Raw genomic sequence first — 17,703 nt, 5'->3', positions numbered from 1 at the left:
AGTCCCAGTGACAATCTGAGATTAGATGTTCACGTGGCAGAGCAGAGGAAAAACATCATCCGTTTCCACAAACGTGTGAGCAGAAACATGTGGTGTCATAAATGGTTGCAGTGAAACGGTTGAGGGGTTGGTTGGCGGTAGGCAATAGGAGATACAGTATTTGAGAAAAGTCGACAAAAAATATGCACTAAATGTGTGGGCATGTAACCGTAAGATTAAATGTAATAAATTAAAAGGGGGGAATTTTGTAATGTCATTTCAGAGTAGGTGGTATCACTTTCAAATATTTTTAGAATTGATTATTGTATTGATTATTCCATCAATTAATCGGAATGTACAGTATTTACCATAAAAATGACTTGGAAAATCGTTTTTATTGCTGTATTAACCAATTATTGCTGTTTTTATTATTTATATAATTATTTGGCATTGCTAACACAAAACAACTAAACAATAAAACAATATCAAGAGAGTGAGAGAAAAAATGTACTAACCAACGTTCTTGTGCTGCTTCTTGGATATCGATTAATGTGTTCATTGTTCTCCCAAAGTAAAATGTTTTTTTTTGCAAATGTCTGGTTTTGATCAAACTGAAAACTGACACCGGGGAACCTATTTTTGTTGCGTTACGTTTGAGAGCTGTTTTAACTACGAACCCAATTCCATTGAAGTTGGGACGTTGTGTTAAAAATCAATTAAAAACAGGATGCAATGATTTGCAAATCATGCTCCACCTGTAGTTAATTTAATACACTACAAAGACAAGATATTTAATGTTCTAGATGATTAACTTTGTTTTTAGCAAATGGTCATTAACTTTGATGTCTATGGCTGATATGCGTTTCAAGCTGTGAAAGGGTCATGTTTAGCACTGTGTTACATCACCTTTTCATTTTACAACATTCAAAAAACATTTGGGTACTGAGGACACTAATTGTTAAGGTTTGTAGGTGCAATTCTTGCTTGATGTGTAGCTTCAATTGTTCAATAGTCCAGGGTCTCCTTTGTCGTATCTTAAGCTTCATTATCAATACACATTTTCAGTGGGAGACAGGTCTGGACTGCAGGCAGGCCAGTCTTATACCCACATTCTTTTAGTTCGAAACCACGCTGTTCTAACGCATGCACGATGTGGTTTGGCATTGTCTTGCTGAAATAAGCACGGATGTCCATGAAAACGACATTGCTTGGATGGTAGCAAATGTTTCTCAACACCTGTCGGTACCTTTCAGCATTAATGTTGCCTTCATAGATGTGTAAGTTTTACCCATACACCTGCCACTAACAGAGCCCTGTACCATTGCAGATGCTGGTTTATGAACTTTGTGTCAATAACAGTCTGAATGGTTATTTTCCTCTTTGGGCCAGAGGACACAACATTCACAATTTGAAATGTGGACTCTTCAGACAACAGAACACTTTTCCACTTTGCATCAGTCCATCCGAGGTAAGAACGGGCATTTATGGGTGCTGTTGAAAACTGGATTTTGCTTTCCAAAGTAGAGTTTTAAGTTGCATTGATGGATATAGCGCCAAATTGCATTTACTGTTGTTCTGAAGTGTTCCTGAGCCCATGTGGTAATATCCTTTACACCAGGGGTGCTCAAACTTTTTGGATCGAAGATCTACTTTTCGATCAACTAACCTCCCGGGATCTACCCTTACTGGCACGCACGCACGCACACGCACACGCACACGCACACGCACACGCACACGCACACGCACACGCACACGCACACGCACGCCCTGATGAGAAACAGCCTGAAACTGAGGCATGCGACGCACTTTTGCAGCCTGTTAACTATCGTAGCTCACACGTACCGTTTTAAAGTGCTTCCCTGGGCCCTCCTAGATTCTTATTCTTTGCTCGTGCCCTCGGTGAATTGTACACGAAGCAAACTTTGAATGAGAATAATGATGATAAAAGATTGAGCGCAACAGTTCTGATCACAAGCTGCAATTGCAGACTGCTGAGAGCTAACAACTTCCGGTGATGTAATCACGCGCCACCATAAATTCATGATTGACCTGCTTATTTTATTTTTAAATATTTTTTGTGTGAAAATTAGACTGATAAGATGATTAGGGTGCAGTGTACATTAACACAAAAATATATATTAAGATGTACAAAGACACACAAATGGTTGTTTTTGGGGTTTTTTTTCTCCTCGACACTCCTCGGATCTACTTGGGACCTGTCTTAGATCTACCGGTAGATCTGGATCTACCTAATGGCCACCCCTGCTTTACACAGTGATGTTGTTTATTTATTTTTTTGCAATGCCGCCTGAGGGATCAAAGGTTGCAGGCATTCATTGTTGGTTTTTGGCCTTGACACTTACATGAAGTAATTTATCCAGGTTGTCTGAGTCATCATCCATCAGTGTTGTGTCCAAGGACCGGCAACCTGAGTCCAAGGACTTGACTCTGAGGCCAAGGACTTGGAAAATTTTCAGAGGCAAGGCCAAGGACTTGAGAAATTTTCCGAGGCCAAGGACCAAGGACTTGCCTCCGAGGCCAAGGCCAAGGACTGATTTTGAAGCTGAGGCCTAGCCGAGGACATGTATGCGACACCCCTCCATCATAACCCCTTGCACTCCCTAACGCTTGAATGAAGTGTTTTTATTCAAAGAGTAGAACAGTCAGAATATGTTATTTATACTGAGAAAAACAAAAAAGCATATAATATACATTTATGAATTAATGTTTTAGTGCAGTAGTTTCTTAATATGAAGTAAATCAACACTCAACAGGCATAACATGGCACGGAAGACAAGTTGAGAAAGTACTTTGCATGGAAGTCAATCACTGAGTGCAGAAAAAGCGGTAATCCCTGCAGTAATACTTTTACAGTTTACCGGCAGTGAGTCCCAGGGACTCGCTGATCAGAAAAGTATGAGTCCCATTATGCATTGAGAGAGTCCCAAATTTCGAATTCTGAAACGGTCTACTTATTCAATTGCATATGAATAACACAAACAACAAAATATATGTACAATTAGAAACAAATGCTGAAAAAAATTAAATAATTCAATCGCAGGCCTGAGGATTTCGGAAATTCATGGTAACCAATTTTCGGTTCCGTCGGATTACTCAATGGGAAACCACGGTAACAAATGTTGGGTTCCGTAAATGTTCATCACGGGAACCCATTTTTCTATTTGACTGATATTCATAGTCAAAAATTCTCAAACTCAAAAGTATAATGTTTCAAGGGTAAATGTTTGAAAACTATGCATTAACAATGAACATTACATCAGCAGCTGTGTACTCCAGGTTTATTCCAAAAAATAAATGGATCAAAAACTGGTGCACTCATGTGGCATCATCAGAGTATTTTTTTTCCAATCTCACACTGCAAAGATTAATTGACTGGTAATCATTAATACAGGTAAGTATTGATGTGGCTTGACATCCTCTTCCCAAGACGATGCATGTGTAATCTACTATCAATTTGACGAAAGAATTTAACACACGTCATCATGAGTTCCACCAACAGTTAACATTAGCATTACTAGACCTTGTGCCGAATGTTTTATTCATAGTTACAATGCTACAACCAGTAAATTATACAATAACCAATACTGTTTCATAATATATTTCATAACGATTAGCCTACAAATCTAATGACCAATTTGCCTCGTAATCGTGCCTCGCGTCGTATTTCGCTCTCGCGTTCTGTGCATACATCCCAGGTGAGTTTAGTGATATTCATTAGAAAAATCAGACTGGCATTTCAATTTCTGAGTTTTTGTGCCGCCATCTCAAACTTTCATCCATGCGTTTCCTCAATTTGCGGACTAAAATAGCAACCCGCATGCGCACATGACGTTCTGTGGAATCGACCCTTGTGAAGATTTGTGGTTGGATGCAGGGATATTATATAAATAAGGGGACGTCAAGAGGATCTAATTCAATTACCGGTACTCAATTTCTGTGGTTTAAATGAAAACTTTCTTCCAAAAAAGATGGATAGAAATTTCTGGTTACAAAACACAATAACCTATCCCACCAGTGATCACCTCCCAGTTCTCGCCACATTCACTTTACAATAATAAACAATTGTAAATGATAACTACAATTATGGATGGTCTAAACGGGAACACTGCAGAGCGACTTTGAACCAGAAAAAGAACATCAATTTGTTTACCACTTCCCAAAGTTTAGACCAACAAGCAATGCTCCCCAGTTCTCACACAAGCCAGAGTCGAAACAATACCTCAAAATTCAGTTGAAACTCACACTCAGTTATTACTAGTGATGGGACGAGCGACACTGGTGCGTCAGCACAGTGCCGAGAGCTTAAGAGTGAAACCCCGTATTGGTGCGTGTATTGCTTAAAGAAAGAATCACGTGACCAATCCAGGAACCGATTCATTTGAATGTGCTGCGCCAAAGTGTGTTTATAAGGACACAAACTATCAACATGTCGTGGGTTTTTTTGGCTGGAGTTTTGCGAAATTATGGATCGTTCTAAGAAGTTTTCCCCAGTGTGTAGTAATTTTGATCTTGGTAAATCTTTTTCTCATTTGAGTATTGTTTACTGTTATATAATTGTTTTTTTACGGTGGCGCATTGCACCCACTTTATCAGTGTATCAAGTGAATGACCTGTTATACATATAATAATAATAATAATACATCACATTTGTAAGCGCCTTTCACAACACTCAAGGACACTGTACAGCCAAGACCAATAATAAAACACAGATAAAATAATAAATAAAGAAAGAAAGATTTAAGGCGGGTAGGCAAGTCTGAATAGGTGGGTTTTGAGCTGGGTTTTGAATAAGGAAAGAGAGTCAATATTACGAATGTTGGGAGGAAGTGAGTTCCAGAGTTTGGGGGCAGAGCGACTGAAGGCTCTGCACCCCATTGTACTGAGACGGGCAGAGGGTAGAAAAAGGTGGAGGGAGGATGAGGACCTGAGTGAGCGAGAGGGAATGGAGATTTGAAGAAGATCTGACAGATAGGGGGGCGCAAGGTTATGGATGGCTTTGAATGTATAGAGAAGTATTTTGAAGTTGATTCTAAGTTTGACAGGAAGCCAGTGGAGCTGTCGGAGGATGGGGGTGATATGATGGAAGGAGGGGGTTCTCGTGATGATCCGGGCTGCTGAATTCTGAACAAGTTGAAGTTTATGGAGGAATTTTTGATGGACACCGAAGAGGAGTGAGTTGCAGTAGTCAATACGGGAAGTGACGAGACTGTGAACAAGGATAGCGGTGGTGTGCGGAGTGAGTGAGGGACGGAGGCGGTTTATATTGCGAAGGTGGAAATGAGCGGACCGGGTAATGTTATTGATGTGGGAGTGAAAGGATAGTGAACTGTCAAGGATGACACCCAGACTCTTCACCTGGGGGGAAGGAGATATAGTGGCATTATCAATTGTGAGGGAGAAACTGTCGGCTTTGTTTAGAGTGGATTTGGTACCGACGAGTAGGAGTTCAGTTTTATTGCTGTTTAGCTTGAGGAAATTGTGGGTGAACCAAGATTTGATTTCTGAGAGACAGTGAGAGAGGGACGAGGGTGGGAGAGAAGCGTCGGGTTTGCTGGAGAGATAGAGCTGGGTGTCATCCGCAAAGCAGTGAAAGTGTAAGCCAAATTTGCGGAAAATGTTTCCGAGTGGAAGGAGGTAGACAATGAAGAGGAGCGGACCGAGGACAGAACCCTGGGGAACACCAGAAGAAACGGGGAGGGATTGTGAAGTAAAAGAATCAACTTGAATGAACTGAGAGCGGCCAGTGAGATATGAGTGGAACCAATGTAGAGGGGTGTTGGTGATGCCTATGGTAGAGAGTCGATTGAGGAGGATGGGGTGAGAGATTGTGTCGAAGGCTGCACTCAGGTCAAGGAGGATGAGGATGGAGATAAGGCCAGAGTCTGCTGCCATGAGAAGATCGTTTGTGATTTTTATGAGGGCTGTTTCAGTACTGTGACGGGGACGGAAGCCGGACTGGAATTGTTCATAAAGACTATTGTCGGTGAGGTGGGAGTGGATCTGAGAGGCGACAGTTTTCTCCAGAATTTTCGAGATGAAGGGAAGATGGGAAATGGGGCGTAGGTTATTGAAGTCATTGGGATCTGAACCAGTTTTTTTCAGGATTGGTGTGACAGCTGCAGTTTTGAAGAGTACAGGAACAATTCCAGTCGACAGAGAGGAATGGATAATGGCTGAGATGAAGGGAAGCAGAGAGGGTAGGCAGGATTTGACCAGAACTGTGGGGAGGGGATCAAGCTGACAGGAGGAAGTCTTGGATTTAATGATGAGGTCTGAAATTAATGAGAGATGGGGGAGTTCAAAAGAAGAGAACAGTTTGCAAGGGGTGAGAGGTTCAGATGAGGGGAAAGGTACAGAGGAGCCCAGATGCTGGTGGATTCTGTTGATTTTTTCATTGAAAAAGAGGAGAAGTGCATTGCAGGTGTCACGAGAGTAAAAGTGAGGTGGTAGGGAGTCAGGAGGTTGAGTGATTCTGTTCCAAAGGGAAAAGAGAGTCTTAGTATTTCCAGCATTGGAGCAGATGAGTCCGGAGTAGTAGTGTGATTTTGCTTGAGAGATGGAATCCTTGTAGAGGGATAGCTGAGCTGCATAGATGTCCTTGTGAGCAGTGAGGCCGGTTTTCCTATAAAGTCTCTCAAGCTGCCGGGTTTGGGATTTCAAGGAACGTAGATGAGGGGTGAACCAAGGGGCAGACCGAGTAAAAAGGACAGAGCGGGACTTGACAGGGGCGAGCGTATTGAGGATGCTGGTGAGACCAGAGTTGTATTGGAAAACCAAATCATCAGGAGTGGAGTCAATGTCCGGAGTCAGGGTGGTCAGCCATGCAGTGAGAGAGTCAATGTTAATGTCTTTAATATTACGGTAAACAATGGTCCGGGGTGATTTGGCAGTTGAGAGCTGGAGTGTAATGTTGAATGAGATAAGGAAGTGGTCCGTTATTGGAAGTTCGTCAGCAGTACAGTTGGAGGGGGAAATACCAGAGCAGCAGATCAGATCCAGGGTGTGACCTTTGATGTGTGTGGGAAAATCTACAAATTGATCAAAACCAAGACTGTTAATTGAAGAAGTGAAGTCAATGGTGAGAGGAAGAGCAGTGTTGTCCATATGTATATTAAAATCTCCCAGGATTATTACATTTGGTGACAGAGAGGAGAGATGGGAGAGGACAGTAGACACTTCATTTAAAAAGTCGCGGTGGGGTTTGGGGGAGCGGTACACTGTGGCAATAATCGTGGGGATGGGTCCGGATATTTGACAGGCAAGGCATTCAAAGGAGGAAAGTGGCGGGAGTGAAACCGAAAGTACTTTCCACTTCTCGCGGTATACTATCGCGAGACCTCCTCCGCGACCAGAATCGCGGGGCTTGGAAATGTAAACAAATCCCGGGGGAGTGGAATCGTTCAACTGTGAGAAGTCCCCGGGAGTTTGCCAGGTTTCATTCAAGCAGAGAATGTCAAGCTTACGGTCCGTGAGGATATCTTGAATGAGATTACCCTTCCCAGTAAGCGAACGGATGTTAAGTAGCCCGAAGTTGACGGCGGCAGTCTCGCTGCTGCGGGGGCCGTTAGCCGACCTAGCCAAGCCGGCTAACGCACGATGGTCGATGGATCGGCCGGCGTTTCTGGATGGCCGACGGGAGGAAGACCAGAAGGAGACGATGGTGTTGGATCGGTTGAGGCAGAAGCCCCGACGAGACCCACGATGAATATATTTCCGGGAAGGAAAGCGAACGATGTCCGGGAGCCGGTGTAGCGCAGGAGGAGGGCCCAGCCATTGGAAGCGGAGCCGAAGGAGCTCGGCCAACGAGTACTGGAGCAGACCCTTGACAGGTCGATGGAGGATCGACAGGTTGACAGGTAGGACGCTGAGACGCCGGGACGAAACAGTCGAAGATAGTTGAGAGTGCGAGACAGGCCTGAATGGGGGCTGGGTGGAATGACTGTGAGATGATGATCGTGATTCCATGCGAAACAGTAAAACAATCGAGCGTAAAAACACCGTAAAACACAAAAGTTTGTGGGAGAGCAGCGGCAGCCAAAAACGCGCCAGCGTTCACTCATATGATAGTCAGTTAAAGAGCCTTGCAGTTGCTTTATTCATTTTATCCTATAATTGCGACATCCTCCACAATTGAAGTCCAACGCTGCCTGTCAGAAGCAAACACACCCAGAAACCAAGACCCTTTACAATCTTGGAAATGGAACCAGAAAACATATCCACATCGGCATCAACTTTAATTTAAAACTCTCTGCTCACTATCGGCATCTGAACCATGTGAAAGAGTATTTTCTGAGGCTGGGGAACTGGTGTCTAAGAGGAGAAATCACCTTGCAGCAGAGACACTCCAAAAACTTTTGTTCCTCAATAAAAATTCATAAACCAATCACTTTTGTCTTTTATTTCACATGATTTATCTATCATACATCCATTTTCCACCGCTTATCCAGGGTCGGTTCGCGGGGGCAGCAGCTTTAGGAGGGAAGCCCAGGCTTCCCTCTCCCCAGCCACTTCTTCAAGCTCTTCCTGGCGGATCCCGAGGCGTTCCCATGCCAGCTGGGTGACATGGTCTCTCCAGCGTGTCCTGGGTCATCCTCGGGGTCTCCTGCCAGTGGGACATGCCTGGAACACCTCACCAGGGATGCGTCCAGGAGGCATCCTAATTAGATGCCCGAGCCGCCTCATCTGGCTCTTCTCAATGAGGAGGAGAAGCGGCTCTACTCTGAGCTCCTCCCGGATGACTGAGCTTCTGACCTTATCTCTAAGGGAGAGCCCGGATACCCTGCGGAGGAAACTCATTTCGGCCGCTTATATCCGCTTGTAAAATGTCTATGTAAGTTAAAAATCTGAATTGTAACTCAAATTTGTTATATTTTACATACCAACTCAGTTTAGCATTTACACAAACAAGGAATTTCTTTACCTGCAATGATTTTATAACTACTGCAGTGGTCACTATTGGGTGCAACACAGTGTCAATACAGTGCTGACAGTTTGTGAAGTGGGTCAATATACTCCTTGAGGTATCATCGTCCCATCACTAGTTATTACCCCATCAACTCGTAAGGAAAAAAAGAAACCCGAGAGGGCAGTTTATTAGGTCCAGGTTTCCACATTCCAAAACGGCAATCAACAAACTAGAAAACATGAATAAAATGTAATTTGCACCTCTATGGACACCAATGCAGCCACAGTACACCACCACTAAAATCCTCAAGTGATACTATTCACAACATGAAAGAAAAAGCCACACTTTTCCGTAACCCTCTAGAAAATGTCTGACCATCCCAATCATCCAGATTCGACAGCACATGGAAAGGTTTGGCTGACAAAGAAATAGCAAAGCAAAGAACAAAAGAAACAGTCACAACCAAATCTGATCTGGAAAATCATACCCTCACAATGCCAGGGACTATTTAAGAGCTAGAACTGCATCAGAAAAAACTGAAAAATCAAGCACCGTGGGAGGACAATGTTGACAGCATACAAATCAAACAAGCATTGGCCATCAACTTTCAGCGCCTCAGACAGCTTTCACCACCTGCCTCAAAACCGGTCTTTTCCTCTCACCATGTAAGGTTGCAGTTCAAAGAATGATTCACAAACCAGGAAAAGATCCACAACATGCCACAAGCTATCGCCCTATAAGGCTTCCTAGTCACATAGGAAAACTATTTGAAAGAATAATCACCTCACATCTCACCAACCATATTGAAGCAATGGGACTTCTAATAATTCATCATGCCGGGCTCTGGAGAGGTAAAGCCACCACAGACAACATCCATTTTCGGAAGACATCCATTGGAATTTCAACCAAAAAAAGAGTAGCATTAGCAACATTTTTTGTATGTAGAAAACGTTTTTGCTTAAGTATGGCACATTAAAATGCAGATTACTGGATCCAAATCTCAAAATTCCAAAACCTACCCAATCTATCATTTCAAGCTTCCTAAATAACCGACAAATGAAAGTTAATAGTGCCTCCAACATCCTAACGTTGTTCACCCCACAAGCAGGAGTCCCCCAGGGTGCAGTCCTGAGGCCACTGCCTTTTCTCAGAATCAGAATCATCTTTATTGGCCAAGTATGTACAACACACAAGGAATTTGTCTTCGGTATAACACGCTGCATTAGTATCATCGTAAACAAGGACATGACAAATAGGTATGCAAATAGGTACGTCAGTGACTTTTTAGGGAGTTAATGGGATCCCGGGGGATCCAGGATGATTTTCCCTTGTCTTGATTCTTGCAGTGTGCAAGTCCTCAAGAGTGGGTAGGGCGGTGCCAATGATTTTTCCCGCGGTCTTAACTGTCCGTTGAAGTCGGATTTTGTCCTTTTTTGTGGCGGCCCCAAACCAAACCGTGATGGAAGAACACAGGATTGATTCGAAGACTGCCATGTAGAACTGACGTAGCACCTCCTGTGGCAGGTCATGCTTCCTCAGCAGCCTCAGGAAGTACATCCTCTGCTGGGCCCATTTCAGGATGGATATGGTGTTGACTTCCCACTTCATGTCCTAGGAGACGGTGATTCCCTGGAACTTGAAGGTCTCGACGGTTGACACAGGGCAGTTGGATAGTGTGAGGGGCAAAACCCTCACTCTCTCAAGTTATCTAAGTTTATCCAGCATACATTTGACCACTGCTTGAATATTCAGTCCCCTGGGTAACCATGACAAACAACCAACGGCAATGTCCGTCGACAAACCATCCGAAACAAAGTATTAAAACCAGCACACGGACAATCAAAAATTACTTTCACACAAGAACAGGCATCAAAACCACAAAACAAAGACATCAAATAACTGAGATATTTGAGAATAACCCTGCCCTTACGGAAACCCATTCAACATTCAATACCCGCATGTCACTGATATTGCCTCTGAGTCCCATTGCAAACCGTGAAATAGAATACACCAAAACAATATTTTAAAATATTGAAGCATTATATATTTTTTTAATTTATCAACCTATAATTAGTAATCTCTTAAGTATTTCTGTGTGTTTTATAATGACTATTGATTTTGTGCCTGTATTATTTTGGACTGTATTAAAACAAGATGAATGTGTGTTTTTTCAATTATTTTGGATTGGATAAAACTTTATTGTCAAATGTACTGTATGCATAATATGTATCATACAGCACAGATGAAATTTCTTCCCTCTCAACATAAAACAAGAGGAGCCATGATATTACCGATTCGGCCCATTTGGGAATCGATCTTCCCACCGGGGAATAGATTTTCCTTCAAGTGTGACCTGAGCTATAATGACACCTCATTTTTGGCACACTCTAAATAACCAAAGGGCACATTTTAACCCTTTCAGGGACAGCGGTTACTACAGTGGACGGCTTATCACATTATCAGGTTACAGGGTGCAGGATTAAAGTTTTCAAATGGTCGGATTGAATCAATGCACACTCTGAACGTATTTCAGAACGTGCACAAAAGTTAATTTGAGCATATCAAGTTTGCGTGTCTCCTCTCCAACTGTAAATTACGCCTTGTTCTGCAAATGTTCGATACACATGCGCATGCCGGCCTGTTCTTGTGCACGCGGGGGCTTGACAAAACCTTTTGTAAAAATTGTGTAATAACATGCCAGTGTGCACCTTTGCTGTCTCTGGGCTAGCCCTTGCAATTTTTTACAGTGCATTATAGCATTGTTTTTCTTTGTGACCCCCTCATTGTCCAATGTCTATCTATTGTCCTTGCGCACCCAACATGGATGTACCCTGTGTTAAAAATATTGCCATAACAGTGAATTCTATCAATATAAAGGTGTATTTTTCAGCTCGTATGCATTTTTCCAAGCTAAACTAATTACTACTAATCAAGCCACAAATATAAAATTAATGAAGCCATCTCTTGATGTTTATTTACAAACGACTACAGCATATCCCAATAACATATACTATTAATAAATCATATAACAAACATGTTTTACCCCAAAATGTTTTTAACGATTCTGAGGGAAATTGTCTTGATGTTAATTTTTTTCCCTCCTCCAGTTATTTGGACAACAATGCTGGGCTGTATTTTGATCCACACAGAGGGACAGCTTTTCCTAGCCCTTTGTACCAGAGAACAAATGATTCCGTCAGGACTGCAGCAGCGCTGTTGGGACACCTGATTATGGCAAGAACCGCCACAATCCCAACAGGTTTGAAAATAATAAAAGTAATTAAAAGTGATTTCTATGATACAATATTTGTTATCCTATTATCCATGTGTATTGTAAAGCCGGCGATCTTGTGCCAGCTGCTCTGCGTCCTCCACGACAACTCTGTGTTGTTGGAGGTCGCCCTCAATGATGTCGAGCCATCAGGTGCAAGGCTTTCCTCATGGTCATCTTCAGCCTGCGGCTATTGAGTCATAGTGGAGGATGGGCTCGTGTTGGATGGTCTGGTGGTCTGGCTAAACCAGTGGGTGCAGTGTTGTGTCACCAAGGAAGATGCTCGGGGCTGGCATGTGTGTGCTCTATGCAGTTCATTGGACACTCACTGGGGCCACCTGATGTTCTCGGGGGTTCTAAGAGTCCCGCTATCGAAGCCATCGATTCTTGCAGTGAGAGTGTTGTTCAGGGGCCATGTTTCTGAACCATAAAGGAGGATAGAGAGTATAGCGAAGTTATAAATCTTGAGTTTTGTCATGCGGGGGATGGTCTGTTGCCACCAGAGAGGTTTCCAGAGAGACTGCAGATCTGATGCTGCCAGCTTTGGAAAAATCTGGTCCAAATGGTCAGCTGAATGCACAGGGACGGGACGCCCCGACCCTCGCTGGAGCACAAGTCAGTTACTGTAGAAAGCTTTGAGGCTTTAACCCTTTCATGCACCCTGTGACCTGATAACATGCTAAGCTGTTCCCTGTAGTAACGGCTGTCCCTGAAAGGCTTAATAGGGAACAAACACTGTCCCATATTGACCTGATACACCAACACGGGAGACAATAGCCAATGGTCTCCCAAAGAAAAAACTGAACTCTCAGCTCAAATCTGAGAGGACAAATAAAAATAACATGTGGAAGAAAATAGCAGGTAGAATCAGCAGCCACTTCTCTGAGTCTTTCAGCCCAGATAAAGTGGCCAGGAAGTGGAATAGACTTTCTGTTTAAAACAATAAAATCAAATAAAAGGACAGCAACAAAGCCACAGGATAAGGAATCATCCACTTCCAATTTGTGGGAGGAATTGATAACCTTGTGGGGGGCATCATGATATTGTCTTTCCTGTGGTTGGCACAACTGCAGGTTTGGAAGTTAGAAGATTAGAGGTACTTGGACCTTTTAGGTGTCACAGCCCCCCTAAGCAGAAGCCACGTCTTTCTTCAGCACCCACAGAGCACCAACATGCACACAGCCTCAAGTGAGATAACGTCCTCTAATTTATCCATAAATCCAAACAGACCAGTCAGGGGCACTATGAAGAGGCACAGAGGTGACAGGAAGAGTTGCTGGATCAATTAAATTCAGCCCAGCAAGGGTTTGAGGCTGTGATGTGCCAACTAATAGAAAAAGTACTAGAGTGTAATTTGGGGTCTTTAGTTAAACTACACTTAGGCCTATTTTACTGCCATCCTCTGCCTCTCATCTGGTGCTTGGGGAGGAGGTGAAGTGATGACTTATTCTGTATGTTATATATAATATTTGTATGCACAAATAACCGTGACTTTACTTGATGACACTGTTACTATAGTTTTTTTTGTTTTTTTTGTCAATGTGAACTATTTCACAACCCAGAGAAACTGTTGTGCACAGTTTGCATCTTGAATTAATTTACTGCCAGCCTTTTTCTGGATTTGAAAAAAATCTGAATGGTAGTGTTCACACAGTATGAAAAAAAATGGATATGTTGCATATACACTGCCTCCTACTCCCCCCGCAAAATGCATCCATCCATCCATCTGCTTTATTCTCACAAGGGTCGCGGGGGTGCTGGAGCTTATTCCAGCTGTCTTCGGGCAGGAGGTGGGGGACACCCTGAACCGGTTGCCAGCCAATCGCAAAGCACACATAGACAAACAACCATCTGCGCTCACACTCATACCAAGGGACAATTTAGAATGTTCAATCAGCCTTCCATGCGTGTTTTTGGAATGTGGGAGGAAACCCAGGATATCCACGCAGACCCGGGGAGACAAGGGAGACCCGGGGAGAACTCGCAAACTCCACACAGGTAGGCCAGAGCCAGGATTGAACCCATAACCTCTGCACTGTGAGGTTGATGCGCTAACCACTGAACCACTGGGCTAAATTGAGCTGTAGCAGTCCACAAACATTAATCTCAGTTGAAAGCTCACACAGACCACCTGAGCTAAAGAAATTATCCATGAACAGTGTACTGTATAACCTTGACCTGGGATATGGTCAAGGAGGATGACAACAAAATTGGGTAGGGTGCGAGCTTCACCAAGGTAAAATAGCATGTTGAAACAGTATTCCGTCTGTCATTCAGACAATATGTACAATATAAAGCCATTCTTTATTGTTTTAGGGGGGTTGTTCACTCTGAATGACAGCTGCAGAGGTTGAAAATCCATCAATAAAGGACACCCATTTTGGTGACGAAAGACAGGAAATTTTAAAAAACTGAGAGGCTAAGCACTGATGGAAGTGGGTTTTTGTCCGTCATGGTAATTGTCACTAAGCGGTTAAGTACTGATTAGTTCCTGTCTAGTCCGCGGTGGTTTAAACCAAATAATGTTGTGTTGTTTGTACTGGCCCTTTCATGGAGAATCCAATGTGTGTGACACAGCTATGTTGGGGAGTGTGCATGCGTTGTGTGGTGGCAGGCGGGTTCGTCAACCTGTTAACATGAAAGTTGGGTGTCCGTAAGTGGATGTGCATGAATGTGAATGGTAAGTTTGCTAGCTAATGGGCCTGAAATAAAATGGTCAGCTGGATGGTCAATGAAGCCCATCTCGGCAGTGTATGAAACCTCTGTTGTGAGTTCCCCTTTCTCACGCCTCATGAATGTAAAAAAAAAAGTTTTGCCTCAGGGAGAAGGTTTCTCGCCTTTCTTATGCGGTTGATGTCCTTTGTGGTGCAGGATTTTATTTTAACTTGGACTGTATTGTACTCGTGGCCACAATGTGGAGCAGGATCCTGGTTGAAGTAAGCCATTTTAAACTAAAAAGTAAACCTTTTCCGTGTTTTAGGAGTTAAAGGTGGCAGGCAGCTACTGGTCTACAGAACCCTGGCAACTGCCTCCCAATGTATTTTTTGGTTCAATGGATTTGTTTTGCTGTTTTGGCAGCCACCTTATCCTCCTTGGACCCCGAACTTTTGCATGAGTTAAAATTGTGAAATGCTTTGCATAGCAATATCTACAATAGCAACAGTAGAAGTCACTTCGCTTCCCTAAATTAGAACCTCAATTAAATTGTCATATTATTTGACAAAGAAAACAAATAATTATTTTTTTACTTGATGAAACGTCCTCGTAAGTGGACGCCAGGCCCTTATAGTCCAAAATTTAACATTTTAGTCTTGAAAGCCAAAGACGTCATGTCCACACACATGGACGAACAGGTCCCAGGAGGGACCATTATTACCATTATAATCAAATTAGGCACTAACCAACTATCATTTTGTCATAAAAGAAACACGGTTAAAATAACAATGACAGAGTGACAGACAAACACCTACAATTTGTTTCGGCTTGAAATATTATTGGACTGGAGATGATGCATGGGTGACCCGACCGCTGGCAAATGACGGACCGGCAAAATTTACTGAGTCGTCTACCAGGGGACAGCTGCTCTGGCCACTGCATGATGCATTTTTTTTTTTTTTGTTCGACACAACCATCCATCCATCCATTTTCCGATCCGCTTTATCCTCACAAGGGTCGCGCGGGGTGCTGGAGCCTCTCCCAGCTCTTTTTGGGCAGTAGGCAAGGGACACCCTGAACCGGTTGCTAGCCAAGGCACACAGAGATGAACAACCATCCGCGCTCACAATCACACTTAGGGACAATTTAGTGTGTTCAATCAGTCTGCCATGCATGTTTTTGGAATGTGGAAGGAAACCGGAGTACCCGGAGAAAACCCATGTGGGCCCGGGGAGAACAAACTCCACACAGGGAGGCCGGAGCTGGAATTGAACCTGATACCGCTGCACTGTGAGGTCGACATGCTAACCAGTGGACCAACGGGCCACCGTGTCTGACACAGCTCCTTGAATTTGTCCACAACTTCACAATTTGCCAGAACGCATCCTGTCAGATACATTAGGTGATGCGTTAATTGAAATATCTAGTGATAAAACTAAGCCTAAAGAAGGCTTTGCACTCTAGTCTGTGCAGCACCTGATACGCAAGCGTGGAAAATACTGTATGCAAATTTTTATCAGGAACTATATTTTCAGTTAATAGTGTCAATTTACATGTAAAAAAAACCCCAAAAATTTTGATGAAAAGAAAAAAAATCCTCAAAATAACAGTTTGTTAAAGCACTTCTCAATACTGATTTTACAGGCCACTGACATAATAATGAGTTCCTGAATTGTGTGTGTGCGCACGGGTGTGTATGTGTTCGTGTGTGTGCTGATAGAGTGTGTCGGTCCAAGTGGGAGAAGTAAAGGCGACGGTTATCAGAATATTCGAGAGACAATCTCATCCTGATTGGCAGCCACTGCTGCTCTCAGCCTGATTATATTAGCTGTGATGACTGTCAGCTGAGCAAGTACTTCAGAGGAGTGTGCGGGCCCATGAGTGGGGAAGTGTGTATGTGTATGTCTTTGGGGCATAAGATGCATGATAGAAAAATTTTGATCCACTGCATACACACCTGTTATTTTCTGATGATAAACTGTCCACATTAGTAACCACTGTCCCCATGTTGAGCTTGACAGTGACTCAACATATATTTGCAAAATATTTTGAAATAAGCAACAACATACAAAACTAGTCGATTAGTTTATCTAAGCTTCAAAGAAAATTAAAAAAAGGAAACAATACCGCACCAAAAATGTAAATTATCATTAAAAAGCAGTGAAATAATCGATGACAGCGATAACTCTTCAAATTTGTTTTAATTGTATAAAGCGCAACAAAGTACCAGATACTAATTAAAATGTATTTTGAACATTTATAACCCCATTTAAAAAATTGAACACCGAAAAACATTAAACTTTTTAGACACTACTGATATTTTTATTTGTATCCAGAACTGTCTGCGGATTTTATTGTTCATTATTTTAGCCTTTGGGGGTGTATAAAATCAAGCATTTTTCTAATAACTTACTCTGTACTTAGCAGCTTGTGTTCATTTTTGTAAGTTTGCCTACAATGTCTTGCCTGAAATCACATATGTCTTTCAGAATTGTACAAAGTCTGACCGGCTACTCTTGAGTCCCAACATCCTCGTTAGCTGGAGAATGGCTAACATTAGCATTTGCTGGCTGCAACGTAATCATGTTTTCCCCCTCAAATTCAGTTGGTATTTTGTTTTTTCCGCTTAAAGCGGCTCTTTTGCAAATTTCCGATTTAAACACACTTCATGGGTTTTAACGTCTGTTTTAGTTTTTGTGGAATCATTTGGCTCGAGCTGCGATCTCTGGTCAGCTGGAAGTGGAATTCCATTATCCTCTATTTTCATATAGCTATAGGTGGTTTGGATTTGTTTATACCATAAAAGTAATGGATGGGTTTTTGAAGAGGAAAAAGGCTGACTCTGAACTGGACAAAATCTGGACCCAGATGA

Source organism: Hippocampus zosterae, chromosome 17, assembly GCF_025434085.1.
Source record: "Hippocampus zosterae strain Florida chromosome 17, ASM2543408v3, whole genome shotgun sequence".
In the NCBI taxonomy this organism is placed as follows: Eukaryota; Metazoa; Chordata; class Actinopteri; order Syngnathiformes; family Syngnathidae; genus Hippocampus; species Hippocampus zosterae.
This window is presented reverse-complemented; position numbering follows the sequence as displayed.